The sequence below is a fragment of the Necator americanus genome, chromosome III, assembly GCF_031761385.1.
Source record: "Necator americanus strain Aroian chromosome III, whole genome shotgun sequence".
NCBI classification, from domain to species: Eukaryota; Metazoa; Nematoda; class Chromadorea; order Rhabditida; family Ancylostomatidae; genus Necator; species Necator americanus.
Genome location: NC_087373.1, coordinates 24,780,286 through 24,787,425, shown reverse-complemented (window position 1 = coordinate 24,787,425; position 7,140 = coordinate 24,780,286).

The following is a 7,140-nucleotide window of genomic DNA, read 5'->3' as shown; positions in this document are numbered from 1 at the left end:
TGATTATAATTCGATAGCTGACCTTTAAGAATCTAGTTTCATATCTGCCCTTAAGTTTAAGATTTTCATGCCGAAAGGTGTACTCTCAACGTACCACCTCCCTGATTCTTCAATTCTCTTCCTTGTGATCACGAAAAGAGACAGATGGACTTTGTCGAACAATAGCATTTTACAAATTACACTTAGAGCAAAGCAAAATCTTTGGTAAGGGAAGCTCGGAATTGATGTTTGATCTACCCATAATTCTCCTTGAAGAAACAACGGGTCATGGAAAAATAAAAGACAAAGAATCCTCAACAATCAGTGTCCATCTACACAAAAACAGAACAATTTCCTGGGTAGCACCTCCTGCCATGAAAATTGGTGATCTGAAAGTTGCATACTTTTTTTGCTTCCGATGCACTTATAGATGCTATAGTCGGAACTGGTGCTCCGGTCCTTTCACTTTTGGGAGGGTGACGAAAGGATCACTTAAGCTGCACCTCATGAGCTAGATCTCCTTCACTTAAAGGCATCACCCCAGGAATCTGAGGTGGTGCGGATTTCACGTGGAGTATTCGTATAATGCATAGTAGATTACGGAGAGCGAGGTGATTCCGTCCATTTCTTCTTAATTGCCGTAAAAAACGGCCCGGAAGATTCGCGTGTGCACGAGGCTGGCGCGCTCCAATCGAACTCCTTATAGAAAATAGCGCGCCGGAACGCCCGATGCCGTATGTTCCGGGCCGTTTCTTACGGCAGTTAGGAAGGAATGGACGGAATCACCCCCCTCTCCATAATCTACTATCCCGTATACGAATACTCCACCTGAAATCCGCACAACCCCAGATTCGTGGGGTGATGCCTTTAAAGGATGTTCGGCTCCTCCCCACCGCACCTATCGATGCACTAAGCAGATTTGATCCGTGCAGTACACGACCGCATGGATCAAGTCTGCCCTCGGGTCGGAAGCTAGCCACTGGCTCCGATCCAATCATACGCTTACGCAGTCAAATACAACTGGTCGAAAAGTGCTACGAGCGGAGCACAACAGCTTACGTAATATTGCACCATAAATCACGTCGTATTGGCCGAATTGCATATTGTCATTGTCTGCAGATTTACAACCAAGCCGTGAAATATTTTAGATGTTCATCAGTAGAGGATGGCGGGCTATGTAGTTGAAACCTATTAGCGCAGCGTAGTAATCCAGCTGTTGAGACCCTCTTACGGAAAATGAGGAGAGAAGGTACCACGAAGATAAGAATGGAATGTCAACGTCAAAAGTTGTCTACATACCAGTTACAGCAAAACTGACACCGAATATATGTGTGAGAAAAATCCCTAGTACAGAGAACAAAATACTAGCCCTCATTTTTCTCTTCTTTTCACATTCAGTCATGTGTTCAGGCTGTGTGAAACACTTTTATTCTTGGATGAAAGCTCGCAATATTGGAAAAATGTGTTGAGTATTGAATATCTTTTTTTTTCTAGTCCTTAGCAGATCAGCATAGTTCACCTCTTCTTTCGTGAGTCCTTTCCCTTCCTTCATTCAAACCACAAATTTAAAGTCGCTTAGTTCTCGATGCACCCTGTTTTACTTCCTTCTGTTCAGCTCTTAAGGTCAGAAAATATTTTGGTTTCTTCAATGTATTCTAAAACAAGAAATTACAGCGAGGAAGCGCCAACGAGCAAGGAGAATATCTCATTCTTCAATCAAAATTATGGCTGATTTATCTCTCATACTATATTTTCTATTAGATTACCTACTACTTTTAAGTGGCACCATTGTTACGTGCCTCTGGCTGCACTTCTTCCACATTCATCAGAGGCCTAAACAGAGGTTGAGTCGAATATCGAATGTGCTTGTCCTGTCAAGCGGCACATCTCCTAGGATTAGTATTTCGACAAATTTCCACGTTAATGATCTCCTCGAATTTCCGGCTCTTCTCGCGCTACTTTAGCATTATGGCACGCCATGGAAATAGCAGTTTGTCATGTTGTAGCTTGCTTGAGCAAAACCAATATAGATATTGGTCTTAATTCTGGCTAACCCTTCGGCGTCGTCGCCTTCTTCGGAGCCTGGAAAAATCAAGGCACGTCTCAATCGCTGTCCTCCCTCAAGATATCATTCGGCAAACCGGTTCGGGTCAGAGAACCAGACCCGAATGATGTTAACCCTTATAACCGTAAGCCATGACGTTAGTGTACCACCGGTTGTTAGAGTTCTTAGTGTCACTTATAGTGAGTAAGAACGACCCCAGTTACATCTGACCGCGTAACTCAAAAGCTGCAAGGTTTCGGAACGGTGTCAGCTCTCCGGTGATTGCGACCCACTCTTCGTTCTCACACGTTATCGTTTATTCAATGAGTTTTCCGAATCAACGCAATTTGTTTGCGCTCACATAACAGAACTGCTAGCTGGTTATCGCTATTTTTAAAAGTAATCAAAAATTATCCTACAGAAGAATGTATCTTTAGTTGTAAGAATGTTATTGTAATTAATTATTTAATTGTATTTGTATTTTTGATTTATCACTTGAGTTATTTTTATTAATTAAATTATTATTGGTGTAATTTATTCTGCTGCTTTCTAAAGGACTACCCCCTCTTTTTGCAATCGTTTTTACGTACTTACGACGAGTTGCGTAGACAGCAACATGCCATTCGTCCCACCATGCAGTAGGAATTGCAGAAATTTTACTTGCAACCAGAGCAGTGCAGATCAGAAAAGACGTATGATCTTCACTAAACTTTTGAACGAAATGAAGGACTACTTTAAATAATTAGAGATGACTGTAAGAAAATTATAGAGGAAATGATGTCTAAAATTGAGACAAACACAGATTTTTGATGAATTGACCAGGGTAGAAACCTTTGGAGAATTTTTCTCAAACGTTTTCATTCATCTTATCGGATCAATGCTACCATGCAGCAGTTATTTGAACAACACTCAACTCAGTGTTTTTCTGCATTTTGTGTGGGTGTTGCTACCTCTACTTCCTTCTATTTTGTTGTTTTTGTTAGTGTTCACCTGGACACAGCGAGGAAAATCGACCGTGCGCAACCCGATTTGCCTGAAACTGTAGATGGTCTGTTATGATGGGTGATTCTTGGAACAACGAAGAAGTTCGTCTTGAATCAGTCGCCGCACCTAGCGTTGTTTGTTTTGACGCTGTTGATATCGAAGTGAAATCAATGCTGAGTGCGATTACGTATTGATTCCCTACGTCAACAGAAAGTTAAGGAGAAGCTCAAGGAGGTCACGTCAGCTGTTGTGGCAAAAGAGTGGGAAGAAAGAAAATCAGTGGTTCGAATTTCGACTTTTCAATTTTTTTGCACCTCCAAACAGTGAACCATATTAACTACATATGACGAATACTAAAATATAACATACTTTAAATTATATAAAAAATAAACGCCATTATCTTGTTGGAATTGTCTTAATGTTGACTACGTCCATTAGTGGTCAAGGTTCCTGATGTAATTTCCGAGCATCAAAGCGGAAATGCGAAACTCTGCTTATAAATCCTAAAAACCGATGGAAAAGGAGCACCGAACTGATCAATTTCCCCCTATAAAACAACTTTTTACACTTTCATGGGTGGTGAGACGAAAGCATGCAAGTTTACACCGCATTAAGTAAATCCAGCGGATTCTCGGATTGCAATAAGATCTGCTGAAATGATGAGTCACACCTTGTGCACTTCATGTACAAGTTTTCATAACTCATAGAGGGTTGGAGAACAGATCAGTCCGACTGCTCTTGATCGGATTAATTTCTCAGTTTCTAGGAGGTGTTTTGGTGTGTTACCCTCTGTTACCACCCTATCCACAGCCGGCGAAATCCTTACATCAAAAACGTTGCTGGACGATTTCATTAAGAAAATATTGTTATTGTAAGATGGTGGTACATGAAAGTGCAAGTTATCCTTTATTAACATGAAAGTAGGTTTCCGTCGATAAATTGGGATTAAACTCACCAGTGTGTCTACTTATGGTACTCTCCACATGATTCTGCAACATCTCATTGTTGGTTCGAAGAGGTTTTTTTTTTAACAATTCTCTCTTTCGACTCTTCATATTGGTCGGATTTCATTTTGTCAGTGCATCACCGTGGTTACACACAAACAAATAAGTAAACAGCAGCTTATAAATTTCTTATGTACAAATGAATCGGTCGAAAAAATTAAATTTAGGAATCAGGTAAAGATTAAATGGATAGGGAAGTTTAATTTTTATTTCAAATTTTTATTGCCATTTCTTTCTCACCTTCCTTATCTTTTATCCGATCGCTCTTTTTTTAATGACAATGATGGCGCGATCCCCCTTCCAGAAATCTAACACCTCGTCGCATTTTTCACGCACTATGTCTATTCTTTCCGACAGTTCAGCTCACTTCTCATTTCAGATTCAGTACCGACCGTAGAACGCAACCAACATCCAGAGAACTCTTATCCATTTCTTAACATCTGCTTGTGGTCGCCTCCTGTCGCGAAAGGTCATGTCAGTGGTCAAAAGAAGTCGTGTAAGAAGAATTGAAGTCATCAGAGTGTGACCTTGCGCGAGTTAACGAGGCCATGCGGTGCCGTCTGTTTTGCGACGGCGTACTTATTTCCTTCGAGCGTGTAATGAGTTATTCGGCTAACAAAGCTGTTTTGCCGCTTAACTTACTGAAATTTAACACTACAGATCTATTAGAAATGCTAGTCGACGTAGAAGATAATGGTAGTGATCCGCTGTTCTGCGGATTTCTTACTCCGACGAGGCCTGGATTTGTTTCTGTTGCCATTCATTTAGACTCATGTCTTCATCCACCCCTCAGGGTCATGGAAAAATCCATATTTTCCGTTCCCAGACAAAACTGCAACAAGTCAATAAAATCAAACTATTTCGTTTTTCTTTAATGGTTCTCCGTTCTTCAATAGCAAAGACACTCACCGTAAGAAATTGAATTTCTTCTGATTTTACACACAATGCCACAGAAAATTCTGCAGTGACAATTCTATAGTAACAGAAGGCCTCGAAAAAAAAAACTCTTAAACTTCATTCTGAGCACGCAAAGGCACTGCCCATGGAATCCAACTACTTGAATTACTAGGAAGATTTGTGCTTAAGACATGGCGAAGTAGGCTCCATTCGCTCACCACCATCGCACTTCAAAGGTTCTACCCACTCAAAGGAAAACTCTTGCTTCAGCTGTGACTGCACGATAAACGGTTCCAAATCGAATTAAGGCCAACCAGGCTCTTCGTCTCTCCAGAAATTGGTGTCTGCTTCTCCCAGAGGGTAAAAAACACTGACTTCCCCACGCAGGTGAAGGCTGCACGCGCGCTCGTAAGCCTCGAACGATTCTGAATTGAAGTTGTGTGCGCAGCATCTCCCATACTTTAGGTAGTGCCCTTTTGAAGGTTTAGGACACTAATGTTGTCGCTCATGAGCGAATGTTAAGCAAACTTCTCTCGAAGTAGCGCGCGAACGCATTTACCAGTGTTGTCGAAGGATCATGTTGAATCTCTCGATAATCTACCTCCAAAAAAAAAACCGACGGAAACCGTAAATATGCAAAGGTGTACGAAAGTAGGCGTAGGTGAAGAGTGTGGCCATACAGGGTCTTTATTTCTGTTTTATGAGGAGAAATGTTTGTTCATTCGCAAAGAGTATACGTAGATGAGGGGTGCAAAACAATAAACAAGGTTTAAACTATAATAATATCATTTAAAGTACATACTGAATAACGAATTCGGAATAACGCTGACTAACGTATATTTACTTCCATCCCACTCCTCCTTCTTCTCCCATACAAAGATTGTGTGATTACATCCGCAGTGAACTGCACATGCTATTTCGCTTGGATAACTGGATTCCAGAAATTTTATCTGCGTCAAATGGACCCAAACAGTTCCCCTTCGGACTGCGGCTGTCCCATTTCTGGAATACTCTATGTGAATTCAATTTCAAAGCTGTATGTAATCACACAGACATGTGCAACACTGGGGAAACGCCAGAGTAGTTGTTATTCGAAATTTTGTTTCGCTATGTAGTGTCATGTGTGTCCGAAACGGATTAGCGTAAGCAGGACTGGTTTCTATAAATCACGTTCCTCGCAGATAACTCTCTCTCTGAACGTGCCATGTTCTAGATTGTGTTTGGAGGGTTGATGTCTGGACGTCGTTCCGACGGAAGAAGAAGTCGTCAATTGCTCGGCGTTTGGTAGCGCTGCTCCAAAGTAGCACATTTACATTTTCTCGAACGGTTGAACAAAACATAGTGTGCAATTAACGGAGACGCGCATTGTTCTATTTTGGATGAGTTAAGGAAGAACACAGTACTTCTGTCGTGATTGCGTAGGAGAAGCCGATTACGTCCTCGAAACCCGTCCCTACTGATCATTTACGGTTTAAGCCGAATAACATCCAACCTTGAATCCCATAGTCGCAGTCATAATCCGCGTAAGAAAAACCTATTTCTCACTCAAGTATTTAGACATTGCTATTGTTTATATAAAGTTGTCCTTGGTCGGAAAAGACGTTCTCTGAGTCAAGCCATTCAGAACAGTATGAATGTTTGAGAAAATTCTGTTAGCAGATTGCGTATAGATTTAAACGATCATCCTTTTTTCTTAACAAATGCTTAATTTTTTAAGCTTCTCTCCAATTATGAATCAAAATCAATTTCAGGGAAATACGCCATCCAAATTCGTTTTTCTCTTCAGCTTCGATCATCTCTCGTAATTTTCTGATTTCTTCTGGATTGCTCAATTAGGTCATATAAGTCAATCTAAGGAAAGTCCTTTGACAAAACTGGGATCTTCGCTACATGCGCTGATCCTCCTCCTTCCCCTGCTGCCCCATGATAGTAGGAACTATTTGGGAAGCATTTGAGAAGTGACATCTGCTTTCCGATAAAGTATGGTGTCATTACATCTTATCCCAAGGAAAATTGCGACCGTAGTCTTCCTCGAAAAGGCTATGGTTACGTTTTCTATTGGTTTCTTCTTGTTTCATTGGGACTTCTGAAAGTTTGTTCAAAAAATTCGAATGTTCGTTCCGATGTGCATACTCTATTTCCATTAAGGACTTGTTTGAGTGTGTTTCCGATTTTGCATCCATACAACACCGTTCGTGGTTCTCTCACGGACTCAAATGGTCTACTACATCT